Source organism: Schistocerca piceifrons, unplaced genomic scaffold (genome assembly GCF_021461385.2).
Source record: "Schistocerca piceifrons isolate TAMUIC-IGC-003096 unplaced genomic scaffold, iqSchPice1.1 HiC_scaffold_569, whole genome shotgun sequence".
NCBI lineage: Eukaryota > Metazoa > Arthropoda > Insecta > Orthoptera > Acrididae > Schistocerca > Schistocerca piceifrons.
The window spans coordinates 40,059-64,000 of record NW_025728809.1 but is presented as its reverse complement, the minus strand read 5'-3'; the positions used below and the strand labels follow the sequence as shown (position 1 = coordinate 64,000).

Below are 23,942 nucleotides of genomic sequence, written 5' to 3'. Positions count from 1 at the left end.
AAAGCAAAATGATGCATCGGCCGGGAATCGAACCCGGGCCGCCCGCGTGGCAGGCGAGCATTCTACCACTGAACCACCGATGCTGGGGCCAGCGGTAACTTGACGCTGCTTCCCGAGCAGATGTCTCAAGGGAAAGTGGGACTGCCGTCAAGCGCCGTAGCATTCTGTGGGAAAGATGCTGCAGACGCTGAATCCTGCACTGCACTGCTTAAAAATGCCGCCAGAACGCGGTCCTCTGCGTACTCTTGCGTCGCCGGCGCCCAACTCTTGCCAAAGGATGCGAAATGTGCGCGGATACGCTGTCCGAATGCGTCTGGATGTGCTCCCCTAGCCTGCCTCGAAATGCGCCTGCCAGGTACGATCACCTTCGGCCGCTGCCGACTGGCGGGAAGCCGACACAGCGCGGACGCGCGGCGCTCGCTTGTGCGGTGGTGGTGTAATGGTCAGCATAGTTGCCTTCCAAGCGGTTGATCCGCGTTCGATTCCCGGCCACCGCAGCAGGCTTTTAATTTCGCGTATGAGTACTTTTGCCACGCGCTCTTAAATTATTGTTTTTTCGCCCTCTTACTCGCTGCATACCAGCCCTTAGTGTGTCTCGACTTGTCTCGTGTCTCGACTTGTCTCGACTTTGCTCAGCTGACGCGAGAGCTGACGCTCTCAAATCGGCCTTTATCAAAACGACAAGCACGAGAAACGACTGAGAGAGGTAAGGAGAGGCGAGGCGATGGACACACAGCACGCCCCCTTCATTTCACGGTGGCGTCTCCCTGACCGAATCGGGCTGTAGCTCCGAAAACAAAGGAGAAACAAAAATAGGAAGTAAAAGTGCAAATAGTGCCCTGTGTTCCCATGCGCTCACCCGCCCAAGTACTGACAAGGGCCAAAGTTGTTACGCATCGGCAATCGGACATTTTCTTTCATTTTCTCTTTATCGGTTGAGAACCAGTGTATTCAAGATATTATGGCCATTGGCGAGTGAATGCTGTAGCGCTTCCCGACGAGTCGGGTTCGGATCCTCTGTCAACTTCCACGCAGGGTGATGATCTTTTGGTCATCACACTCGCCAGCTGAAATCGGCGCTGCCTTTTCGTAGTAGTAAAAGAGTAGTGGCCCGTGGGGGGATCGAACCCACGACCTTCGCGTTATTAGCACGACGCTCTAACCAACTGAGCTAACGGGCCTCGGCAGATGCAGCTGCTCAGCCCTACGCTGGAAACAGGTGGCATGAAGCCATACACCATTTCTATGGTCGTCGTGTGTCTGCTTCCCTAGTCTATATTCTGCTGACGGTCACGAAACAGTAGCTATATTGCGAGCAGGACGGCAAACGGCTGCTCGGACAGCTCAAACTTGCCACGATTCGTGTGGAAAAAATTCCGTTCCGGTACCGGGAATCGAACCCGGGCCTCCTGGGTGAAAGCCAGGTATCCTAGCCACTAGACCACACCGGATGTGGACGTTTCGTTCGACCGTTCGTACGGTCGCTTGGCGCATTTCGTGTCGAGTGCCGCGTCGGCGCCCCTCTCTCTTTGCGAGCATCTTTGCACATACTGACTGGCAAGGCGCGCACCTCAAACGCCGCAGAGCAATGCTTTTGGCTTCATGCTCTGCTGGGAGAAGAGGAAAAGGGAAGCTGTAAGTAGCAATAACAGGAAGTAAACATTTTCCCGCTGAAGCGTTGAAACGTTGTGGATAACAAACAAGAAATACGTTGGCGCCCTAGCAACAGCACCACCATCAGTCACAGAAAATTAAATGCCCCGGGTGAGGATCGAACTCACGACCTTAAGATTATGAGACTTACGCGCTGCCTACTGCGCTACCGAGGCACGGATGCACCGCTTGTCCTGGAAACTGGGTAAATACCGTACCCAATATTAGACGTAGAGACACTGTACTTCCTGGATAACGTGTTCTGTTGCTACACGTGCACTGCCGGCCCAGTTGATTGCGGTGCTGCTGCAGCTGTTGCAACGATAGGCAGCACTCCTTGTCGTTAAAGTTCAGAGCCTCGGAGGCACCCGGACCCAGCAACTTGTGAGGCCAGGCCGACGCTAGTCTGTAGAACATGATGCGAGCGTCCTAGTGGGGACCCGCGAGTGCTGCGTTCTCGGTCCTTCTCAAGGGAAATCCAGCTACACATTCTTGTGGATCGTGCATCTCAAGCGCTCAAGCCACGCGGCAGCATCATCGCGGGAAAAGCAAAATGATGCATCGGCCGGGAATCGAACCCGGGCCGCCCGCGTGGCAGGCGAGCATTCTACCACTGAACCACCGATGCTGGGGCCAGCGGTAACTTGACGCTGCTTCCCGAGCAGATGTCTCAAGGGAAAGTGGGACTGCCGTCAAGCGCCGTAGCATTCTGTGGGAAAGATGCTGCAGACGCTGAATCCTGCACTGCACTGCTTAAAAATGCCGCCAGAACGCGGTCCTCTGCGTACTCTTGCGTCGCCGGCGCCCAACTCTTGCCAAAGGATGCGAAATGTGCGCGGATACGCTGTCCGAATGCGTCTGGATGTGCTCCCCTAGCCTGCCTCGAAATGCGCCTGCCAGGTACGATCACCTTCGGCCGCTGCCGACTGGCGGGAAGCCGACACAGCGCGGACGCGCGGCGCTCGCTTGTGCGGTGGTGGTGTAATGGTCAGCATAGTTGCCTTCCAAGCGGTTGATCCGCGTTCGATTCCCGGCCACCGCAGCAGGCTTTTAATTTCGCGTATGAGTACTTTTGCCACGCGCTCTTAAATTATTGTTTTTTCGCCCTCTTACTCGCTGCATACCAGCCCTTAGTGTGTCTCGACTTGTCTCGTGTCTCGACTTGTCTCGACTTTGCTCAGCTGACGCGAGAGCTGACGCTCTCAAATCGGCCTTTATCAAAACGACAAGCACGAGAAACGACTGAGAGAGGTAAGGAGAGGCGAGGCGATGGACACACAGCACGCCCCCTTCATTTCACGGTGGCGTCTCCCTGACCGAATCGGGCTGTAGCTCCGAAAACAAAGGAGAAACAAAAATAGGAAGTAAAAGTGCAAATAGTGCCCTGTGTTCCCATGCGCTCACCCGCCCAAGTACTGACAAGGGCCAAAGTTGTTACGCATCGGCAATCGGACATTTTCTTTCATTTTCTCTTTATCGGTTGAGAACCAGTGTATTCAAGATATTATGGCCATTGGCGAGTGAATGCTGTAGCGCTTCCCGACGAGTCGGGTTCGGATCCTCTGTCAACTTCCACGCAGGGTGATGATCTTTTGGTCATCACACTCGCCAGCTGAAATCGGCGCTGCCTTTTCGTAGTAGTAAAAGAGTAGTGGCCCGTGGGGGGATCGAACCCACGACCTTCGCGTTATTAGCACGACGCTCTAACCAACTGAGCTAACGGGCCTCGGCAGATGCAGCTGCTCAGCCCTACGCTGGAAACAGGTGGCATGAAGCCATACACCATTTCTATGGTCGTCGTGTGTCTGCTTCCCTAGTCTATATTCTGCTGACGGTCACGAAACAGTAGCTATATTGCGAGCAGGACGGCAAACGGCTGCTCGGACAGCTCAAACTTGCCACGATTCGTGTGGAAAAAATTCCGTTCCGGTACCGGGAATCGAACCCGGGCCTCCTGGGTGAAAGCCAGGTATCCTAGCCACTAGACCACACCGGATGTGGACGTTTCGTTCGACCGTTCGTACGGTCGCTTGGCGCATTTCGTGTCGAGTGCCGCGTCGGCGCCCCTCTCTCTTTGCGAGCATCTTTGCACATACTGACTGGCAAGGCGCGCACCTCAAACGCCGCAGAGCAATGCTTTTGGCTTCATGCTCTGCTGGGAGAAGAGGAAAAGGGAAGCTGTAAGTAGCAATAACAGGAAGTAAACATTTTCCCGCTGAAGCGTTGAAACGTTGTGGATAACAAACAAGAAATACGTTGGCGCCCTAGCAACAGCACCACCATCAGTCACAGAAAATTAAATGCCCCGGGTGAGGATCGAACTCACGACCTTAAGATTATGAGACTTACGCGCTGCCTACTGCGCTACCGAGGCACGGGTGCACCGCTTGTCCTGGAAACTGGGTAAATACCGTACCCAATATTAGACGTAGAGACACTGTACTTCCTGGATAACGTGTTCTGTTGCTACACGTGCACTGCCGGCCCAGTTGATTGCGGTGCTGCTGCAGCTGTTGCAACGATAGGCAGCACTCCTTGTCGTTAAAGTTCAGAGCCTCGGAGGCACCCGGACCCAGCAACTTGTGAGGCCAGGCCGACGCTAGTCTGTAGAACATGATGCGAGCGTCCTAGTGGGGACCCGCGAGTGCTGCGTTCTCGGTCCTTCTCAAGGGAAATCCAGCTACACATTCTTGTGGATCGTGCATCTCAAGCGCTCAAGCCACGCGGCAGCATCATCGCGGGAAAAGCAAAATGATGCATCGGCCGGGAATCGAACCCGGGCCGCCCGCGTGGCAGGCGAGCATTCTACCACTGAACCACCGATGCTGGGGCCAGCGGTAACTTGACGCTGCTTCCCGAGCAGATGTCTCAAGGGAAAGTGGGACTGCCGTCAAGCGCCGTAGCATTCTGTGGGAAAGATGCTGCAGACGCTGAATCCTGCACTGCACTGCTTAAAAATGCCGCCAGAACGCGGTCCTCTGCGTACTCTTGCGTCGCCGGCGCCCAACTCTTGCCAAAGGATGCGAAATGTGCGCGGATACGCTGTCCGAATGCGTCTGGATGTGCTCCCCTAGCCTGCCTCGAAATGCGCCTGCCAGGTACGATCACCTTCGGCCGCTGCCGACTGGCGGGAAGCCGACACAGCGCGGACGCGCGGCGCTCGCTTGTGCGGTGGTGGTGTAATGGTCAGCATAGTTGCCTTCCAAGCAGTTGATCCGCGTTCGATTCCCGGCCACCGCAGCAGGCTTTTAATTTCGCGTATGAGTACTTTTGCCACGCGCTCTTAAATTATTGTTTTTTCGCCCTCTTACTCGCTGCATACCAGCCCTTAGTGTGTCTCGACTTGTCTCGTGTCTCGACTTGTCTCGACTTTGCTCAGCTGACGCGAGAGCTGACGCTCTCAAATCGGCCTTTATCAAAACGACAAGCACGAGAAACGACTGAGAGAGGTAAGGAGAGGCGAGGCGATGGACACACAGCACGCCCCCTTCATTTCACGGTGGCGTCTCCCTGACCGAATCGGGCTGTAGCTCCGAAAACAAAGGAGAAACAAAAATAGGAAGTAAAAGTGCAAATAGTGCCCTGTGTTCCCATGCGCTCACCCGCCCAAGTACTGACAAGGGCCAAAGTTGTTACGCATCGGCAATCGGACATTTTCTTTCATTTTCTCTTTATCGGTTGAGAACCAGTGTATTCAAGATATTATGGCCATTGGCGAGTGAATGCTGTAGCGCTTCCCGACGAGTCGGGTTCGGATCCTCTGTCAACTTCCACGCAGGGTGATGATCTTTTGGTCATCACACTCGCCAGCTGAAATCGGCGCTGCCTTTTCGTAGTAGTAAAAGAGTAGTGGCCCGTGGGGGGATCGAACCCACGACCTTCGCGTTATTAGCACGACGCTCTAACCAACTGAGCTAACGGGCCTCGGCAGATGCAGCTGCTCAGCCCTACGCTGGAAACAGGTGGCATGAAGCCATACACCATTTCTATGGTCGTCGTGTGTCTGCTTCCCTAGTCTATATTCTGCTGACGGTCACGAAACAGTAGCTATATTGCGAGCAGGACGGCAAACGGCTGCTCGGACAGCTCAAACTTGCCACGATTCGTGTGGAAAAAATTCCGTTCCGGTACCGGGAATCGAACCCGGGCCTCCTGGGTGAAAGCCAGGTATCCTAGCCACTAGACCACACCGGATGTGGACGTTTCGTTCGACCGTTCGTACGGTCGCTTGGCGCATTTCGTGTCGAGTGCCGCGTCGGCGCCCCTCTCTCTTTGCGAGCATCTTTGCACATACTGACTGGCAAGGCGCGCACCTCAAACGCCGCAGAGCAATGCTTTTGGCTTCATGCTCTGCTGGGAGAAGAGGAAAAGGGAAGCTGTAAGTAGCAATAACAGGAAGTAAACATTTTCCCGCTGAAGCGTTGAAGCGTTGTGGATAACAAACAAGAAATACGTTGGCGCCCTAGCAACAGCACCACCATCAGTCACAGAAAATTAAATGCCCCGGGTGAGGATCGAACTCACGACCTTAAGATTATGAGACTTACGCGCTGCCTACTGCGCTACCGAGGCACGGGTGCACCGCTTGTCCTGGAAACTGGGTAAATACCGTACCCAATATTAGACGTAGAGACACTGTACTTCCTGGATAACGTGTTCTGTTGCTACACGTGCACTGCCGGCCCAGTTGATTGCGGTGCTGCTGCAGCTGTTGCAACGATAGGCAGCACTCCTTGTCGTTAAAGTTCAGAGCCTCGGAGGCACCCGGACCCAGCAACTTGTGAGGCCAGGCCGACGCTAGTCTGTAGAACATGATGCGAGCGTCCTAGTGGGGACCCGCGAGTGCTGCGTTCTCGGTCCTTCTCAAGGGAAATCCAGCTACACATTCTTGTGGATCGTGCATCTCAAGCGCTCAAGCCACGCGGCAGCATCATCGCGGGAAAAGCAAAATGATGCATCGGCCGGGAATCGAACCCGGGCCGCCCGCGTGGCAGGCGAGCATTCTACCACTGAACCACCGATGCTGGGGCCAGCGGTAACTTGACGCTGCTTCCCGAGCAGATGTCTCAAGGGAAAGTGGGACTGCCGTCAAGCGCCGTAGCATTCTGTGGGAAAGATGCTGCAGACGCTGAATCCTGCACTGCACTGCTTAAAAATGCCGCCAGAACGCGGTCCTCTGCGTACTCTTGCGTCGCCGGCGCCCAACTCTTGCCAAAGGATGCGAAATGTGCGCGGATACGCTGTCCGAATGCGTCTGGATGTGCTCCCCTAGCCTGCCTCGAAATGCGCCTGCCAGGTACGATCACCTTCGGCCGCTGCCGACTGGCGGGAAGCCGACACAGCGCGGACGCGCGGCGCTCGCTTGTGCGGTTGTGGTGTAATGGTCAGCATAGTTGCCTTCCAAGCAGTTGATCCGCGTTCGATTCCCGGCCACCGCAGCAGGCTTTTAATTTCGCGTATGAGTACTTTTGCCACGCGCTCTTAAATTATTGTTTTTTCGCCCTCTTACTCGCTGCATACCAGCCCTTAGTGTGTCTCGACTTGTCTCGTGTCTCGACTTGTCTCGACTTTGCTCAGCTGACGCGAGAGCTGACGCTCTCAAATCGGCCTTTATCAAAACGACAAGCACGAGAAACGACTGAGAGAGGTAAGGAGAGGCGAGGCGATGGACACACAGCACGCCCCCTTCATTTCACGGTGGCGTCTCCCTGACCGAATCGGGCTGTAGCTCCGAAAACAAAGGAGAAACAAAAATAGGAAGTAAAAGTGCAAATAGTGCCCTGTGTTCCCATGCGCTCACCCGCCCAAGTACTGACAAGGGCCAAAGTTGTTACGCATCGGCAATCGGACATTTTCTTTCATTTTCTCTTTATCGGTTGAGAACCAGTGTATTCAAGATATTATGGCCATTGGCGAGTGAATGCTGTAGCGCTTCCCGACGAGTCGGGTTCGGATCCTCTGTCAACTTCCACGCAGGGTGATGATCTTTTGGTCATCACACTCGCCAGCTGAAATCGGCGCTGCCTTTTCGTAGTAGTAAAAGAGTAGTGGCCCGTGGGGGGATCGAACCCACGACCTTCGCGTTATTAGCACGACGCTCTAACCAACTGAGCTAACGGGCCTCGGCAGATGCAGCTGCTCAGCCCTACGCTGGAAACAGGTGGCATGAAGCCATACACCATTTCTATGGTCGTCGTGTGTCTGCTTCCCTAGTCTATATTCTGCTGACGGTCACGAAACAGTAGCTATATTGCGAGCAGGACGGCAAACGGCTGCTCGGACAGCTCAAACTTGCCACGATTCGTGTGGAAAAAATTCCGTTCCGGTACCGGGAATCGAACCCGGGCCTCCTGGGTGAAAGCCAGGTATCCTAGCCACTAGACCACACCGGATGTGGACGTTTCGTTCGACCGTTCGTACGGTCGCTTGGCGCATTTCGTGTCGAGTGCCGCGTCGGCGCCCCTCTCTCTTTGCGAGCATCTTTGCACATACTGACTGGCAAGGCGCGCACCTCAAACGCCGCAGAGCAATGCTTTTGGCTTCATGCTCTGCTGGGAGAAGAGGAAAAGGGAAGCTGTAAGTAGCAATAACAGGAAGTAAACATTTTCCCGCTGAAGCGTTGAAACGTTGTGGATAACAAACAAGAAATACGTTGGCGCCCTAGCAACAGCACCACCATCAGTCACAGAAAATTAAATGCCCCGGGTGAGGATCGAACTCACGACCTTAAGATTATGAGACTTACGCGCTGCCTACTGCGCTACCGAGGCACGGGTGCACCGCTTGTCCTGGAAACTGGGTAAATACCGTACCCAATATTAGACGTAGAGACACTGTACTTCCTGGATAACGTGTTCTGTTGCTACACGTGCACTGCCGGCCCAGTTGATTGCGGTGCTGCTGCAGCTGTTGCAACGATAGGCAGCACTCCTTGTCGTTAAAGTTCAGAGCCTCGGAGGCACCCGGACCCAGCAACTTGTGAGGCCAGGCCGACGCTAGTCTGTAGAACATGATGCGAGCGTCCTAGTGGGGACCCGCGAGTGCTGCGTTCTCGGTCCTTCTCAAGGGAAATCCAGCTACACATTCTTGTGGATCGTGCATCTCAAGCGCTCAAGCCACGCGGCAGCATCATCGCGGGAAAAGCAAAATGATGCATCGGCCGGGAATCGAACCCGGGCCGCCCGCGTGGCAGGCGAGCATTCTACCACTGAACCACCGATGCTGGGGCCAGCGGTAACTTGACGCTGCTTCCCGAGCAGATGTCTCAAGGGAAAGTGGGACTGCCGTCAAGCGCCGTAGCATTCTGTGGGAAAGATGCTGCAGACGCTGAATCCTGCACTGCACTGCTTAAAAATGCCGCCAGAACGCGGTCCTCTGCGTACTCTTGCGTCGCCGGCGCCCAACTCTTGCCAAAGGATGCGAAATGTGCGCGGATACGCTGTCCGAATGCGTCTGGATGTGCTCCCCTAGCCTGCCTCGAAATGCGCCTGCCAGGTACGATCACCTTCGGCCGCTGCCGACTGGCGGGAAGCCGACACAGCGCGGACGCGCGGCGCTCGCTTGTGCGGTGGTGGTGTAATGGTCAGCATAGTTGCCTTCCAAGCAGTTGATCCGCGTTCGATTCCCGGCCACCGCAGCAGGCTTTTAATTTCGCGTATGAGTACTTTTGCCACGCGCTCTTAAATTATTGTTTTTTCGCCCTCTTACTCGCTGCATACCAGCCCTTAGTGTGTCTCGACTTGTCTCGTGTCTCGACTTGTCTCGACTTTGCTCAGCTGACGCGAGAGCTGACGCTCTCAAATCGGCCTTTATCAAAACGACAAGCACGAGAAACGACTGAGAGAGGTAAGGAGAGGCGAGGCGATGGACACACAGCACGCCCCCTTCATTTCACGGTGGCGTCTCCCTGACCGAATCGGGCTGTAGCTCCGAAAACAAAGGAGAAACAAAAATAGGAAGTAAAAGTGCAAATAGTGCCCTGTGTTCCCATGCGCTCACCCGCCCAAGTACTGACAAGGGCCAAAGTTGTTACGCATCGGCAATCGGACATTTTCTTTCATTTTCTCTTTATCGGTTGAGAACCAGTGTATTCAAGATATTATGGCCATTGCCGAGTGAATGCTGTAGCGCTTCCCGACGAGTCGGGTTCGGATCCTCTGTCAACTTCCACGCAGGGTGATGATCTTTTGGTCATCACACTCGCCAGCTGAAATCGGCGCTGCCTTTTCGTAGTAGTAAAAGAGTAGTGGCCCGTGGGGGGATCGAACCCACGACCTTCGCGTTATTAGCACGACGCTCTAACCAACTGAGCTAACGGGCCTCGGCAGATGCAGCTGCTCAGCCCTACGCTGGAAACAGGTGGCATGAAGCCATACACCATTTCTATGGTCGTCGTGTGTCTGCTTCCCTAGTCTATATTCTGCTGACGGTCACGAAACAGTAGCTATATTGCGAGCAGGACGGCAAACGGCTGCTCGGACAGCTCAAACTTGCCACGATTCGTGTGGAAAAAATTCCGTTCCGGTACCGGGAATCGAACCCGGGCCTCCTGGGTGAAAGCCAGGTATCCTAGCCACTAGACCACACCGGATGTGGACGTTTCGTTCGACCGTTCGTACGGTCGCTTGGCGCATTTCGTGTCGAGTGCCGCGTCGGCGCCCCTCTCTCTTTGCGAGCATCTTTGCACATACTGACTGGCAAGGCGCGCACCTCAAACGCCGCAGAGCAATGCTTTTGGCTTCATGCTCTGCTGGGAGAAGAGGAAAAGGGAAGCTGTAAGTAGCAATAACAGGAAGTAAACATTTTCCCGCTGAAGCGTTGAAACGTTGTGGATAACAAACAAGAAATACGTTGGCGCCCTAGCAACAGCACCACCATCAGTCACAGAAAATTAAATGCCCCGGGTGAGGATCGAACTCACGACCTTAAGATTATGAGACTTACGCGCTGCCTACTGCGCTACCGAGGCACGGGTGCACCGCTTGTCCTGGAAACTGGGTAAATACCGTACCCAATATTAGACGTAGAGACACTGTACTTCCTGGATAACGTGTTCTGTTGCTACACGTGCACTGCCGGCCCAGTTGATTGCGGTGCTGCTGCAGCTGTTGCAACGATAGGCAGCACTCCTTGTCGTTAAAGTTCAGAGCCTCGGAGGCACCCGGACCCAGCAACTTGTGAGGCCAGGCCGACGCTAGTCTGTAGAACATGATGCGAGCGTCCTAGTGGGGACCCGCGAGTGCTGCGTTCTCGGTCCTTCTCAAGGGAAATCCAGCTACACATTCTTGTGGATCGTGCATCTCAAGCGCTCAAGCCACGCGGCAGCATCATCGCGGGAAAAGCAAAATGATGCATCGGCCGGGAATCGAACCCGGGCCGCCCGCGTGGCAGGCGAGCATTCTACCACTGAACCACCGATGCTGGGGCCAGCGGTAACTTGACGCTGCTTCCCGAGCAGATGTCTCAAGGGAAAGTGGGACTGCCGTCAAGCGCCGTAGCATTCTGTGGGAAAGATGCTGCAGACGCTGAATCCTGCACTGCACTGCTTAAAAATGCCGCCAGAACGCGGTCCTCTGCGTACTCTTGCGTCGCCGGCGCCCAACTCTTGCCAAAGGATGCGAAATGTGCGCGGATACGCTGTCCGAATGCGTCTGGATGTGCTCCCCTAGCCTGCCTCGAAATGCGCCTGCCAGGTACGATCACCTTCGGCCGCTGCCGACTGGCGGGAAGCCGACACAGCGCGGACGCGCGGCGCTCGCTTGTGCGGTGGTGGTGTAATGGTCAGCATAGTTGCCTTCCAAGCAGTTGATCCGCGTTCGATTCCCGGCCACCGCAGCAGGCTTTTAATTTCGCGTATGAGTACTTTTGCCACGCGCTCTTAAATTATTGTTTTTTCGCCCTCTTACTCGCTGCATACCAGCCCTTAGTGTGTCTCGACTTGTCTCGTGTCTCGACTTGTCTCGACTTTGCTCAGCTGACGCGAGAGCTGACGCTCTCAAATCGGCCTTTATCAAAACGACAAGCACGAGAAACGACTGAGAGAGGTAAGGAGAGGCGAGGCGATGGACACACAGCACGCCCCCTTCATTTCACGGTGGCGTCTCCCTGACCGAATCGGGCTGTAGCTCCGAAAACAAAGGAGAAACAAAAATAGGAAGTAAAAGTGCAAATAGTGCCCTGTGTTCCCATGCGCTCACCCGCCCAAGTACTGACAAGGGCCAAAGTTGTTACGCATCGGCAATCGGACATTTTCTTTCATTTTCTCTTTATCGGTTGAGAACCAGTGTATTCAAGATATTATGGCCATTGGCGAGTGAATGCTGTAGCGCTTCCCGACGAGTCGGGTTCGGATCCTCTGTCAACTTCCACGCAGGGTGATGATCTTTTGGTCATCACACTCGCCAGCTGAAATCGGCGCTGCCTTTTCGTAGTAGTAAAAGAGTAGTGGCCCGTGGGGGGATCGAACCCACGACCTTCGCGTTATTAGCACGACGCTCTAACCAACTGAGCTAACGGGCCTCGGCAGATGCAGCTGCTCAGCCCTACGCTGGAAACAGGTGGCATGAAGCCATACACCATTTCTATGGTCGTCGTGTGTCTGCTTCCCTAGTCTATATTCTGCTGACGGTCACGAAACAGTAGCAATATTGCGAGCAGGACGGCAAACGGCTGCTCGGACAGCTCAAACTTGCCACGATTCGTGTGGAAAAAATTCCGTTCCGGTACCGGGAATCGAACCCGGGCCTCCTGGGTGAAAGCCAGGTATCCTAGCCACTAGACCACACCGGATGTGGACGTTTCGTTCGACCGTTCGTACGGTCGCTTGGCGCATTTCGTGTCGAGTGCCGCGTCGGCGCCCCTCTCTCTTTGCGAGCATCTTTGCACATACTGACTGGCAAGGCGCGCACCTCAAACGCCGCAGAGCAATGCTTTTGGCTTCATGCTCTGCTGGGAGAAGAGGAAAAGGGAAGCTGTAAGTAGCAATAACAGGAAGTAAACATTTTCCCGCTGAAGCGTTGAAACGTTGTGGATAACAAACAAGAAATACGTTGGCGCCCTAGCAACAGCACCACCATCAGTCACAGAAAATTAAATGCCCCGGGTGAGGATCGAACTCACGACCTTAAGATTATGAGACTTACGCGCTGCCTACTGCGCTACCGAGGCACGGGTGCACCGCTTGTCCTGGAAACTGGGTAAATACCGTACCCAATATTAGACGTAGAGACACTGTACTTCCTGGATAACGTGTTCTGTTGCTACACGTGCACTGCCGGCCCAGTTGATTGCGGTGCTGCTGCAGCTGTTGCAACGATAGGCAGCACTCCTTGTCGTTAAAGTTCAGAGCCTCGGAGGCACCCGGACCCAGCAACTTGTGAGGCCAGGCCGACGCTAGTCTGTAGAACATGATGCGAGCGTCCTAGTGGGGACCCGCGAGTGCTGCGTTCTCGGTCCTTCTCAAGGGAAATCCAGCTACACATTCTTGTGGATCGTGCATCTCAAGCGCTCAAGCCACGCGGCAGCATCATCGCGGGAAAAGCAAAATGATGCATCGGCCGGGAATCGAACCCGGGCCGCCCGCGTGGCAGGCGAGCATTCTACCACTGAACCACCGATGCTGGGGCCAGCGGTAACTTGACGCTGCTTCCCGAGCAGATGTCTCAAGGGAAAGTGGGACTGCCGTCAAGCGCCGTAGCATTCTGTGGGAAAGATGCTGCAGACGCTGAATCCTGCACTGCACTGCTTAAAAATGCCGCCAGAACGCGGTCCTCTGCGTACTCTTGCGTCGCCGGCGCCCAACTCTTGCCAAAGGATGCGAAATGTGCGCGGATACGCTGTCCGAATGCGTCTGGATGTGCTCCCCTAGCCTGCCTCGAAATGCGCCTGCCAGGTACGATCACCTTCGGCCGCTGCCGACTGGCGGGAAGCCGACACAGCGCGGACGCGCGGCGCTCGCTTGTGCGGTGGTGGTGTAATGGTCAGCATAGTTGCCTTCCAAGCAGTTGATCCGCGTTCGATTCCCGGCCACCGCAGCAGGCTTTTAATTTCGCGTATGAGTACTTTTGCCACGCGCTCTTAAATTATTGTTTTTTCGCCCTCTTACTCGCTGCATACCAGCCCTTAGTGTGTCTCGACTTGTCTCGTGTCTCGACTTGTCTCGACTTTGCTCAGCTGACGCGAGAGCTGACGCTCTCAAATCGGCCTTTATCAAAACGACAAGCACGAGAAACGACTGAGAGAGGTAAGGAGAGGCGAGGCGATGGACACACAGCACGCCCCCTTCATTTCACGGTGGCGTCTCCCTGACCGAATCGGGCTGTAGCTCCGAAAACAAAGGAGAAACAAAAATAGGAAGTAAAAGTGCAAATAGTGCCCTGTGTTCCCATGCGCTCACCCGCCCAAGTACTGACAAGGGCCAAAGTTGTTACGCATCGGCAATCGGACATTTTCTTTCATTTTCTCTTTATCGGTTGAGAACCAGTGTATTCAAAATATTATGGCCATTGGCGAGTGAATGCTGTAGCGCTTCCCGACGAGTCGGGTTCGGATCCTCTGTCAACTTCCACGCAGGGTGATGATCTTTTGGTCATCACACTCGCCAGCTGAAATCGGCGCTGCCTTTTCGTAGTAGTAAAAGAGTAGTGGCCCGTGGGGGGATCGAACCCACGACCTTCGCGTTATTAGCACGACGCTCTAACCAACTGAGCTAACGGGCCTCGGCAGATGCAGCTGCTCAGCCCTACGCTGGAAACAGGTGGCATGAAGCCATACACCATTTCTATGGTCGTCGTGTGTCTGCTTCCCTAGTCTATATTCTGCTGACGGTCACGAAACAGTAGCTATATTGCGAGCAGGACGGCAAACGGCTGCTCGGACAGCTCAAACTTGCCACGATTCGTGTGGAAAAAATTCCGTTCCGGTACCGGGAATCGAACCCGGGCCTCCTGGGTGAAAGCCAGGTATCCTAGCCACTAGACCACACCGGATGTGGACGTTTCGTTCGACCGTTCGTACGGTCGCTTGGCGCATTTCGTGTCGAGTGCCGCGTCGGCGCCCCTCTCTCTTTGCGAGCATCTTTGCACATACTGACTGGCAAGGCGCGCACCTCAAACGCCGCAGAGCAATGCTTTTGGCTTCATGCTCTGCTGGGAGAAGAGGAAAAGGGAAGCTGTAAGTAGCAATAACAGGAAGTAAACATTTTCCCGCTGAAGCGTTGAAACGTTGTGGATAACAAACAAGAAATACGTTGGCGCCCTAGCAACAGCACCACCATCAGTCACAGAAAATTAAATGCCCCGGGTGAGGATCGAACTCACGACCTTAAGATTATGAGACTTACGCGCTGCCTACTGCGCTACCGAGGCACGGGTGCACCGCTTGTCCTTGAAACTGGGTAAATACCGTACCCAATATTAGACGTAGAGACACTGTACTTCCTGGATAACGTGTTCTGTTGCTACACGTGCACTGCCGGCCCAGTTGATTGCGGTGCTGCTGCAGCTGTTGCAACGATAGGCAGCACTCCTTGTCGTTAAAGTTCAGAGCCTCGGAGGCACCCGGACCCAGCAACTTGTGAGGCCAGGCCGACGCTAGTCTGTAGAACATGATGCGAGCGTCCTAGTGGGGACCCGCGAGTGCTGCGTTCTCGGTCCTTCTCAAGGGAAATCCAGCTACACATTCTTGTGGATCGTGCATCTCAAGCGCTCAAGCCACGCGGCAGCATCATCGCGGGAAAAGCAAAATGATGCATCGGCCGGGAATCGAACCCGGGCCGCCCGCGTGGCAGGCGAGCATTCTACCACTGAACCACCGATGCTGGGGCCAGCGGTAACTTGACGCTGCTTCCCGAGCAGATGTCTCAAGGGAAAGTGGGACTGCCGTCAAGCGCCGTAGCATTCTGTGGGAAAGATGCTGCAGACGCTGAATCCTGCACTGCACTGCTTAAAAATGCCGCCAGAACGCGGTCCTCTGCGTACTCTTGCGTCGCCGGCGCCCAACTCTTGCCAAAGGATGCGAAATGTGCGCGAATACGCTGTCCGAATGCGTCTGGATGTGCTCCCCTAGCCTGCCTCGAAATGCGCCTGCCAGGTACGATCACCTTCGGCCGCTGCCGACTGGCGGGAAGCCGACACAGCGCGGACGCGCGGCGCTCGCTTGTGCGGTGGTGGTGTAATGGTCAGCATAGTTGCCTTCCAAGCAGTTGATCCGCGTTCGATTCCCGGCCACCGCAGCAGGCTTTTAATTTCGCGTATGAGTACTTTTGCCACGCGCTCTTAAATTATTGTTTTTTCGCCCTCTTACTCGCTGCATACCAGCCCTTAGTGTGTCTCGACTTGTCTCGTGTCTCGACTTGTCTCGACTTTGCTCAGCTGACGCGAGAGCTGACGCTCTCAAATCGGCCTTTATCAAAACGACAAGCACGAGAAACGACTGAGAGAGGTAAGGAGAGGCGAGGCGATGGACACACAGCACGCCCCCTTCATTTCACGGTGGCGTCTCCCTGACCGAATCGGGCTGTAGCTCCGAAAACAAAGGAGAAACAAAAATAGGAAGTAAAAGTGCAAATAGTGCCCTGTGTTCCCATGCGCTCACCCGCCCAAGTACTGACAAGGGCCAAAGTTGTTACGCATCGGCAATCGGACATTTTCTTTCATTTTCTCTTTATCGGTTGAGAACCAGTGTATTCAAGATATTATGGCCATTGCCGAGTGAATGCTGTAGCGCTTCCCGACGAGTCGGGTTCGGATCCTCTGTCAACTTCCACGCAGGGTGATGATCTTTTGGTCATCACACTCGCCAGCTGAAATCGGCGCTGCCTTTTCGTAGTAGTAAAAGAGTAGTGGCCCGTGGGGGGATCGAACCCACGACCTTCGCGTTATTAGCACGACGCTCTAACCAACTGAGCTAACGGGCCTCGGCAGATGCAGCTGCTCAGCCCTACGCTGGAAACAGGTGGCATGAAGCCATACACCATTTCTATGGTCGTCGTGTGTCTGCTTCCCTAGTCTATATTCTGCTGACGGTCACGAAACAGTAGCTATATTGCGAGCAGGACGGCAAACGGCTGCTCGGACAGCTCAAACTTGCCACGATTCGTGTGGAAAAAATTCCGTTCCGGTACCGGGAATCGAACCCGGGCCTCCTGGGTGAAAGCCAGGTATCCTAGCCACTAGACCACACCGGATGTGGACGTTTCGTTCGACCGTTCGTACGGTCGCTTGGCGCATTTCGTGTCGAGTGCCGCGTCGGCGCCCCTCTCTCTTTGCGAGCATCTTTGCACATACTGACTGGCAAGGCGCGCACCTCAAACGCCGCAGAGCAATGCTTTTGGCTTCATGCTTTGCTGGGAGAAGAGGAAAAGGGAAGCTGTAAGTAGCAATAACAGGAAGTAAACATTTTCCCGCTGAAGCGTTGAAACGTTGTGGATAACAAACAAGAAATACGTTAGCGCCCTAGCAACAGCACCACCATCAGTCACAGAAAATTAAATGCCCCGGGTGAGGATCGAACTCACGACCTTAAGATTATGAGACTTACGCGCTGCCTACTGCGCTACCGAGGCACGGGTGCACCGCTTGTCCTGGAAACTGGGTAAATACCGTACCCAATATTAGACGTAGAGACACTGTACTTCCTGGATAACGTGTTCTGTTGCTACACGTGCACTGCCGGCCCAGTTGATTGCGGTGCTGCTGCAGCTGTTGCAACGATAGGCAGCACTCCTTGTCGTTAAAGTTCAGAGCCTCGGAGGCACCCGGACCCAGCAACTTGTGAGGCCAGGCCGACGCTAGTCTGTAGAACATGATGCGAGCGTCCTAGTGGGGACCCGCGAGTGCTGCGTTCTCGGTCCTTCTCAAGGGAAATCCAGCTACACATTCTTGTGGATCGTGCATCTCAAGCGCTCAAGCCACGCGGCAGCATCATCGCGGGAAAAGCAAAATGATGCATCGGCCGGGAATCGAACCCGGGCCGCCCGCGTGGCAGGCGAGCATTCTACCACTGAACCACCGATGCTGGGGCCAGCGGTAACTTGACGCTGCTTCCCGAGCAGATGTCTCAAGGGAAAGTGGGACTGCCGTCAAGCGCCGTAGCATTCTGTGGGAAAGATGCTGCAGACGCTGAATCCTGCACTGCACTGCTTAAAAATGCCGCCAGAACGCGGTCCTCTGCGTACTCTTGCGTCGCCGGCGCCCAACTCTTGCCAAAGGATGCGAAATGTGCGCGGATACGCTGTCCGAATGCGTCTGGATGTGCTCCCCTAGCCTGCCTCGAAATGCGCCTGCCAGGTACGATCACCTTCGGCCGCTGCCGACTGGCGGGAAGCCGACACAGCGCGGACGCGCGGCGCTCGCTTGTGCGGTGGTGGTGTAATGGTCAGCATAGTTGCCTTCCAAGCAGTTGATCCGCGTTCGATTCCCGGCCACCGCAGCAGGCTTTTAATTTCGCGTATGAGTACTTTTGCCACGCGCTCTTAAATTATTGTTTTTTCGCCCTCTTACTCGCTGCATACCAGCCCTTAGTGTGTCTCGACTTGTCTCGTGTCTCGACTTGTCTCGACTTTGCTCAGCTGACGCGAGAGCTGACGCTCTCAAATCGGCCTTTATCAAAACGACAAGCACGAGAAACGACTGAGAGAGGTAAGGAGAGGCGAGGCGATGGACACACAGCATGCCCCCTTCATTTCACGGTGGCGTCTCCCTGACCGAATCGGGCTGTAGCTCCGAAAACAAAGGAGAAACAAAAATAGGAAGTAAAAGTGCAAATAGTGCCCTGTGTTCCCATGCGCTCACCCGCCCAAGTACTGACAAGGGCCAAAGTTGTTACGCATCGGCAATCGGACATTTTCTTTCATTTTCTCTTTATCGGTTGAGAACCAGTGTATTCAAGATATTATGGCCATTGCCGAGTGAATGCTGTAGCGCTTCCCGACGAGTCGGGTTCGGATCCTCTGTCAACTTCCACGCAGGGTGATGATCTTTTGGTCATCACACTCGCCAGCTGAAATCGGCGCTGCCTTTTCGTAGTAGTAAAAGAGTAGTGGCCCGTGGGGGGATCGAACCCACGACCTTCGCGTTATTAGCACGACGCTCTAACCAACTGAGCTAACGGGCCTCGGCAGATGCAGCTGCTCAGCCCTACGCTGGAAACAGGTGGCATGAAGCCATACACCATTTCTATGGTCGTCGTGTGTCTGCTTCCCTAGTCTATATTCTGCTGACGGTCACGAAACAGTAGCTATATTGCGAGCAGGACGGCAAACGGCTGCTCGGACAGCTCAAACTTGCCACGATTCGTGTGGAAAAAATTCCGTTCCGGTACCGGGAATCGAACCCGGGCCTCCTGGGTGAAAGCCAGGTATCCTAGCCACTTTTTTTTTTTTTTTTTTTTTTTTTTACAGTACTGAAATTAAAATCCTAAAACATGACTATATAATGTAGACTGCTGACTGAAATAAAGATTAAAACACGAAAACTTCAGTCCTGGTGTAGAGAAGAAACATATATAAAGGCGGCAAATCCAGAAACAGTATAAAAGAAAATGGCTCACACAGGTGACCTTAGCCAACACCCTCTCTTTCAAATGTCAGGCTAAGCATATTGGCAAAATCATCTCGGAGGCCTGGCAATCGCAAGCGCTGCCAGTAAGCAGTAAGCATGTACTGCCGAAACGCTAGGTGTCCATCCTCTTCATGACAACTGTTGACAAAATGTACGAAATGGCCAATCAACCACATGACGGTATGGAGCTTCGTCCGCGGAAAAAAGGAAGAATCGGGCCGGACGATGATGTCAATAGTATAAGCGGCTTCAGCAGACCTAGTGACAAAAGCAAGTTGTTTCCTGAGCCAACGCCAATTAGCAAGGTGCCCACAGCAGGTGAATCGATGTTCAAGGGTATCCAGGAGACCACACCGAGTACAGGTGTCCGTGTCAGAAAGACCAATACGGTGCAGTCGTACATTGGTGGGAACCAAATTATTTATTACCCTATACCACGTGGACGCCACGGCCATAGAGTGGATCGGCAGACTAACGTTCTTCCAGACGTTCCTCCAGGACACAGATGGAGACGCCAGTTCTATTGGATTGGGACCGGCCAGCCCCTCCCAGCGGGCAATCAAGCCCTTGGTCGTTGGCACCGGTCGCCGCAAGAAGACGTCACCGAGGTAACTCACCGCAATGTAAAATTCCCGAATGTGTTTCAACTTAAAATTTAGGCGTCCGACATCGACAGGTGGAGCAAGGCTCGCCGGACGCACAACAGTAAAAAGCCTGGATGTAATTGAAGTCACTTCTTGCGTAACAATTAGAGTCGTTCGGCGGACGTACAAAGCAGACGCCTTGCGAGTAATGTCAGAGAGGCCCAAGCCTCCGGAGAGACGCGGTTTCGTCATTACCTCGTAACGTAACTTGAATAGATGGCCCTTCCATATAAACCTGCTAGACAATTGGCGCAACCTTTTCGCCACCATCATGGGAAGTGGGAACAGCTGAGCAACATAATAAGCTTTACATAGGACGTAGGTGTCTAAAATTCTGACTTTTTGCAAAATGGTAGCAGAGCGCTGCTCATGGACCATCAGAGCCCCCTGTATCTTCTCGGTGACAGATTTCCAATTGAGAGCCGCCATTTTTAGAGGACACCGATCAATAATAATCCCCAAGGACGTATGGCGATCGACAAAAGTGGCCCAAGGGACGTCAGCATCGCGAAATCCTCGAATATCAAGGAACTTACATTTACCCTGATTGAGACGCGCTCCAGAGACACGACAGTATGCATCAACCGCCCCTTTCAACAACGGGATATCATCACGTTGACGGAGGAGAACAACGACATCATCCGCATATGCCTTAACAGAGAGCTTCCCACCAGAGAGGGACATACCCTGAAGCTTGAGAGCAATAGTCCGAAGCAGCGGTTCCAGGGACAATACGAATAAAGACATAGAGAGCGGACTACCCTGAGGCACTCCGCGGCGGATAGCAATGGGCGGCGTCAGCTGCCCATTGACTGACACCCGAGCTGTTATTCCCCTATACAAATTGCCAAGAACACCACGTGATGAAGCGTTAAAACCTATTGTACCTAAAACACGATCTAAAAACACATGACTGACGTGATCAAAAGCCTTATAAAAATCAAGGAAGGCAAAGGCACAATGTACGTTTGTAACCGCCGCAACCGAGACAACATCCCGATATTCGGCTACTGGTGTCAGAATAGATCTATCATGAAAACAACATTGATGTGCACCAATCACACCCCGAAGCAGAGAGGACAACCGGCTATTGAGCGCTCTAGCAGCTGTCTTATAGTCAAAATTCAGCAATGTGAGCGGACGAAGATTGGCAGCAGATAAACGACCAGAGGACTTCGGGATTAAAACAATTTTCCCTACTTTAAAATCGGCAGGCACAGCCATCCCCCTGACAATCTCATTTAAAATCTGCGTAAAAATGCCACCCAAAAGAGGCCAAAAACGGAGATAAAATTCTTTAGGCAGGCCGTCTGGACCCGGCGATTTACTGGACGGAGAGCGAGCAATAAAATCGAAAACATCATCTACCTGGAACTCCCGGAGAAATTCGCCGTTCGCGTCAGGCGCGATCGTCGCAGTTAGATCCCCAAAGACATCATCCGAAAGAGACTCACCAGAATCATCGGCAGAATATAGACTAGTGTAATACTGATGAAGAGCACGAACCATTTCCTCCTGTGCACTAAGCTGTCGCCCATCATCCACCGTAAGAGAAGAGATGAAGGAGCGACGACGACGAGTCTGATGCCGTAGCAGGTGGTACAAGGATGTCAGTTCACCTTCAACAAGAGAGTGAGGTTTCGACTTAACTCGCAGACCATCCATCTGTCGTCGTTTAAGGCTCAAGAGCTTGGCTTTAATACGACGAACATCATGGATCCGCAGTGGAGAGGTACCCGCCGCGTCATATAGTTCACGCAGGACAGAGTAGTAATATTCATACGTGTTCTTAAAATCACGCGTCCTAGCAGCGCAGTAGAAAATCAAAGTCTGACGAATCTTGGGCTTGGCAAACGCAGTCCACCAAACCAGCAAGGAGGGGTATCGCGGGACAGAGCGAAGACATCGCTCCCACACGCCACTTATAACATCATCCATAGCACTGTCGGCAAGGTGGGAAACATTTAACATCCACTGGGAACGATAAAGTTTTGCAGGTTGGCGACTAAGATTTACAGTTGCAGTAAAAGCACAATGGTCAGAAAAACTAGTAGGAATAACATCGACAGAAAGAATTTTATCACATAAAAAATCAGATAAATAGAATCTGTCGAGTCTACTGCATGAGGACGCGGTAAAAAACGTATATTTCACCAGGGTTGGATATTTGTGTTCCCAAACATCACGCAGATGCATCGTACGAACTAAGTCATGTAAATCACGGCAATAATTAAAATTGGGGGACTGGTCTGCAGGGCGTAAAACACAATTAAAATCGCCTCCGAGCAGGAGACTCCGAGGACTCTGGCGCAAAAGATAAATAAGCTCTTCTTTATAAAAGCGCGATCGAGCCACAGTGTGACCCGAACCAGAGGGGGCATACAAAACAACGAGGCGGAGATCAAAAAGACGACAACCAATCCCACGGCCAGAGTCAAGGAATTCAATGTCAGTAATAGGAATGCCCTCTCGAAAGAAAAGAGCAGTTCCTGTTGAATATTCCGGCGCGACATTAAAAACAGTTTGAAATCCAGGTAGAGAGAGATCAGAAAACAACACTTCCTGCAAAAACACTACGTCCGCACAGGCGTCGTAAATAAACTGCCGCAAAGAGGCAATGCGAACGTCGGACTCAATACGGTTAACATTTAAGGTAAGAAAGGTGTATGCTTGAACCATAGAGAGAAAAGCGAGAAAACAAATCACCTACACCGACGCACCAGCGTCACAGTCCATAGCAGGGGTGACAGAGGCATCCGAGGGAGGGGGACTGCTACCCCGTTCCGCGGATCCCTTACGTTTCGGTTTTTTACGAACAGCATTAACGTTCGGCTGAACGCGTAACTTGCGTCGGCTGACGGGCAAGGAAACTTCAGCCGCCGGTGACGTAGGAGGGTCAAGTTCTGTATCCGACACCACCCGCGCCGGTCCACATGCGGGATCCGGGGTCGCGGGGGAAACATCCGACAAAACGGAATGGTCAACACCTGCACTAGCTTCCGGCAAACATGGACTGCACGGAGGCGAAACGTGAGCAGGAAGGTCCGAGGCCGCAGAGTTGGAAGGAAGCGGAGCAGCTCCGCTGGCAGAGGTATGGGGCAGCGAAGCAGGAAGTTGTCGCGGCTCCACTTGTTGTGACATCGAAGTCGGTTCGGAAGACGGCGCCAACAGGCCCGACCGACGACCCGACTCGAGAGAAGCTGCGTCGGAGGCCGGAGGGGCGCCAGCAGCCGCCACCGGAACCGCTACCTCAGGAGGGCAGGGAGCAGCTACAGTACACAGTGGCTCGGAGGATGCCGGTCGCTCGGACTGGGGCATCTCAGGGAGATCCTCATCCGTACTATTTCCATCGTGTGGGCGACGCCTCTTATTATTCAAAAGTGGCACACCCACCTGAGGGACAGACGGAACAACATCAGATTTAGCACGCAAAGGAGGAAATTCTGTATCAGGGGTGCGCAAAACCTGTGGAGGGGCGCTACTACCACTGGACTGTGCTACACCAAGAGCAGAACCACCTGCAACGAGGTCAGCGACCGTTAACTTGCGACGCTGTTCGAGAGAATTTTTTAAAACAAAAACTCTCCGCGGACAGTCGGTACGCACGTGACCACTTTCATTGCACAAAAAACAGGTGCCCACCTGACCACTATATGTTACATGGACACGATATCCACCGATCTGCAGGTGAGATGGAATATTCTGCTTAACGTGCATTTCGACTGAACGAATACCACTGTAACATTGCAGGCGATGTTGGCTTGACCAGCGTTCAAGGCGAATGCTCTTTACATCACCATACTTCTGTAGACCCTCCTTAAGATAGACATTATCCACCTCCGGTGGAAGGTTGTAAACACGAACATTGGTATACGTGATGGAAGCATTGGAAAGCAGCACGGTACTTACAGAATCATCCCGATGCCGAAAGAGAACTTGATGACCATATTTAGAAAGAATTTTATCAACCTGAAGTGGGTCCATAAACTTAACAAAGAAAACATACAGTTCGGTATCAAAATAAGCAGTGTGCACCTGATCCGAATGAACACCAAAGGTATCTACCAACCAATCATGAATCTCAAGA

General features: G+C 53.5%; 42 non-coding genes across 42 annotated transcripts; 8 read left to right on the top strand and 34 right to left on the bottom strand.

Annotated features, from left to right (window-relative positions):
• Positions 1-12: 12 nt before the first annotated feature.
• Trnag-gcc lies at positions 13-83 on the bottom strand. Its single transcript has one exon. It is a non-coding gene; the product is annotated as a tRNA-Gly (tRNA).
• Positions 84-425: 342 nt separating this feature from the next.
• Trnag-ucc lies at positions 426-497 on the top strand. Its single transcript has one exon. It is a non-coding gene; the product is annotated as a tRNA-Gly (tRNA).
• Positions 498-1,107: 610 nt separating this feature from the next.
• Trnai-aau lies at positions 1,108-1,181 on the bottom strand. The gene has a single exon. It is a non-coding gene; the product is annotated as a tRNA-Ile (tRNA).
• Positions 1,182-1,379: 198 nt separating this feature from the next.
• Trnae-uuc lies at positions 1,380-1,451 on the bottom strand. Its single transcript has one exon. It is a non-coding gene; the product is annotated as a tRNA-Glu (tRNA).
• A 305-nt stretch (positions 1,452-1,756) lies between these two features.
• Trnam-cau lies at positions 1,757-1,829 on the bottom strand. Its single transcript has one exon. It is a non-coding gene; the product is annotated as a tRNA-Met (tRNA).
• Positions 1,830-2,210: 381 nt separating this feature from the next.
• On the bottom strand, positions 2,211-2,281 carry Trnag-gcc. The gene has a single exon. It is a non-coding gene; the product is annotated as a tRNA-Gly (tRNA).
• Positions 2,282-2,623: 342 nt separating this feature from the next.
• Positions 2,624-2,695, top strand: Trnag-ucc. The gene has a single exon. It is a non-coding gene; the product is annotated as a tRNA-Gly (tRNA).
• Positions 2,696-3,305: 610 nt separating this feature from the next.
• Positions 3,306-3,379, bottom strand: Trnai-aau. Its single transcript has one exon. It is a non-coding gene; the product is annotated as a tRNA-Ile (tRNA).
• A 198-nt stretch (positions 3,380-3,577) lies between these two features.
• On the bottom strand, positions 3,578-3,649 carry Trnae-uuc. Its single transcript has one exon. It is a non-coding gene; the product is annotated as a tRNA-Glu (tRNA).
• Positions 3,650-3,954: 305 nt separating this feature from the next.
• Positions 3,955-4,027, bottom strand: Trnam-cau. The gene has a single exon. It is a non-coding gene; the product is annotated as a tRNA-Met (tRNA).
• Positions 4,028-4,408: 381 nt separating this feature from the next.
• Positions 4,409-4,479, bottom strand: Trnag-gcc. Its single transcript has one exon. It is a non-coding gene; the product is annotated as a tRNA-Gly (tRNA).
• Positions 4,480-4,821: 342 nt separating this feature from the next.
• Trnag-ucc lies at positions 4,822-4,893 on the top strand. Its single transcript has one exon. It is a non-coding gene; the product is annotated as a tRNA-Gly (tRNA).
• Positions 4,894-5,503: 610 nt separating this feature from the next.
• On the bottom strand, positions 5,504-5,577 carry Trnai-aau. Its single transcript has one exon. It is a non-coding gene; the product is annotated as a tRNA-Ile (tRNA).
• Positions 5,578-5,775: 198 nt separating this feature from the next.
• Positions 5,776-5,847, bottom strand: Trnae-uuc. Its single transcript has one exon. It is a non-coding gene; the product is annotated as a tRNA-Glu (tRNA).
• A 305-nt stretch (positions 5,848-6,152) lies between these two features.
• Trnam-cau lies at positions 6,153-6,225 on the bottom strand. Its single transcript has one exon. It is a non-coding gene; the product is annotated as a tRNA-Met (tRNA).
• Positions 6,226-6,606: 381 nt separating this feature from the next.
• Trnag-gcc lies at positions 6,607-6,677 on the bottom strand. The gene has a single exon. It is a non-coding gene; the product is annotated as a tRNA-Gly (tRNA).
• Positions 6,678-7,701: 1,024 nt separating this feature from the next.
• Positions 7,702-7,775, bottom strand: Trnai-aau. Its single transcript has one exon. It is a non-coding gene; the product is annotated as a tRNA-Ile (tRNA).
• A 198-nt stretch (positions 7,776-7,973) lies between these two features.
• Trnae-uuc lies at positions 7,974-8,045 on the bottom strand. Its single transcript has one exon. It is a non-coding gene; the product is annotated as a tRNA-Glu (tRNA).
• A 305-nt stretch (positions 8,046-8,350) lies between these two features.
• Positions 8,351-8,423, bottom strand: Trnam-cau. The gene has a single exon. It is a non-coding gene; the product is annotated as a tRNA-Met (tRNA).
• Positions 8,424-8,804: 381 nt separating this feature from the next.
• On the bottom strand, positions 8,805-8,875 carry Trnag-gcc. The gene has a single exon. It is a non-coding gene; the product is annotated as a tRNA-Gly (tRNA).
• A 342-nt stretch (positions 8,876-9,217) lies between these two features.
• On the top strand, positions 9,218-9,289 carry Trnag-ucc. The gene has a single exon. It is a non-coding gene; the product is annotated as a tRNA-Gly (tRNA).
• Positions 9,290-9,899: 610 nt separating this feature from the next.
• On the bottom strand, positions 9,900-9,973 carry Trnai-aau. Its single transcript has one exon. It is a non-coding gene; the product is annotated as a tRNA-Ile (tRNA).
• A 198-nt stretch (positions 9,974-10,171) lies between these two features.
• Trnae-uuc lies at positions 10,172-10,243 on the bottom strand. The gene has a single exon. It is a non-coding gene; the product is annotated as a tRNA-Glu (tRNA).
• A 305-nt stretch (positions 10,244-10,548) lies between these two features.
• Positions 10,549-10,621, bottom strand: Trnam-cau. The gene has a single exon. It is a non-coding gene; the product is annotated as a tRNA-Met (tRNA).
• A 381-nt stretch (positions 10,622-11,002) lies between these two features.
• On the bottom strand, positions 11,003-11,073 carry Trnag-gcc. The gene has a single exon. It is a non-coding gene; the product is annotated as a tRNA-Gly (tRNA).
• A 342-nt stretch (positions 11,074-11,415) lies between these two features.
• On the top strand, positions 11,416-11,487 carry Trnag-ucc. The gene has a single exon. It is a non-coding gene; the product is annotated as a tRNA-Gly (tRNA).
• Positions 11,488-12,097: 610 nt separating this feature from the next.
• On the bottom strand, positions 12,098-12,171 carry Trnai-aau. Its single transcript has one exon. It is a non-coding gene; the product is annotated as a tRNA-Ile (tRNA).
• Positions 12,172-12,369: 198 nt separating this feature from the next.
• Trnae-uuc lies at positions 12,370-12,441 on the bottom strand. The gene has a single exon. It is a non-coding gene; the product is annotated as a tRNA-Glu (tRNA).
• Positions 12,442-12,746: 305 nt separating this feature from the next.
• Trnam-cau lies at positions 12,747-12,819 on the bottom strand. The gene has a single exon. It is a non-coding gene; the product is annotated as a tRNA-Met (tRNA).
• Positions 12,820-13,200: 381 nt separating this feature from the next.
• On the bottom strand, positions 13,201-13,271 carry Trnag-gcc. Its single transcript has one exon. It is a non-coding gene; the product is annotated as a tRNA-Gly (tRNA).
• A 342-nt stretch (positions 13,272-13,613) lies between these two features.
• On the top strand, positions 13,614-13,685 carry Trnag-ucc. Its single transcript has one exon. It is a non-coding gene; the product is annotated as a tRNA-Gly (tRNA).
• Positions 13,686-14,295: 610 nt separating this feature from the next.
• Trnai-aau lies at positions 14,296-14,369 on the bottom strand. The gene has a single exon. It is a non-coding gene; the product is annotated as a tRNA-Ile (tRNA).
• A 198-nt stretch (positions 14,370-14,567) lies between these two features.
• Positions 14,568-14,639, bottom strand: Trnae-uuc. Its single transcript has one exon. It is a non-coding gene; the product is annotated as a tRNA-Glu (tRNA).
• Positions 14,640-14,944: 305 nt separating this feature from the next.
• Positions 14,945-15,017, bottom strand: Trnam-cau. The gene has a single exon. It is a non-coding gene; the product is annotated as a tRNA-Met (tRNA).
• Positions 15,018-15,398: 381 nt separating this feature from the next.
• Trnag-gcc lies at positions 15,399-15,469 on the bottom strand. Its single transcript has one exon. It is a non-coding gene; the product is annotated as a tRNA-Gly (tRNA).
• A 342-nt stretch (positions 15,470-15,811) lies between these two features.
• Positions 15,812-15,883, top strand: Trnag-ucc. The gene has a single exon. It is a non-coding gene; the product is annotated as a tRNA-Gly (tRNA).
• A 610-nt stretch (positions 15,884-16,493) lies between these two features.
• Trnai-aau lies at positions 16,494-16,567 on the bottom strand. Its single transcript has one exon. It is a non-coding gene; the product is annotated as a tRNA-Ile (tRNA).
• Positions 16,568-16,765: 198 nt separating this feature from the next.
• On the bottom strand, positions 16,766-16,837 carry Trnae-uuc. Its single transcript has one exon. It is a non-coding gene; the product is annotated as a tRNA-Glu (tRNA).
• Positions 16,838-17,142: 305 nt separating this feature from the next.
• Positions 17,143-17,215, bottom strand: Trnam-cau. Its single transcript has one exon. It is a non-coding gene; the product is annotated as a tRNA-Met (tRNA).
• Positions 17,216-17,596: 381 nt separating this feature from the next.
• On the bottom strand, positions 17,597-17,667 carry Trnag-gcc. The gene has a single exon. It is a non-coding gene; the product is annotated as a tRNA-Gly (tRNA).
• Positions 17,668-18,009: 342 nt separating this feature from the next.
• Positions 18,010-18,081, top strand: Trnag-ucc. Its single transcript has one exon. It is a non-coding gene; the product is annotated as a tRNA-Gly (tRNA).
• A 610-nt stretch (positions 18,082-18,691) lies between these two features.
• Positions 18,692-18,765, bottom strand: Trnai-aau. The gene has a single exon. It is a non-coding gene; the product is annotated as a tRNA-Ile (tRNA).
• Positions 18,766-23,942: the final 5,177 nt, after the last annotated feature.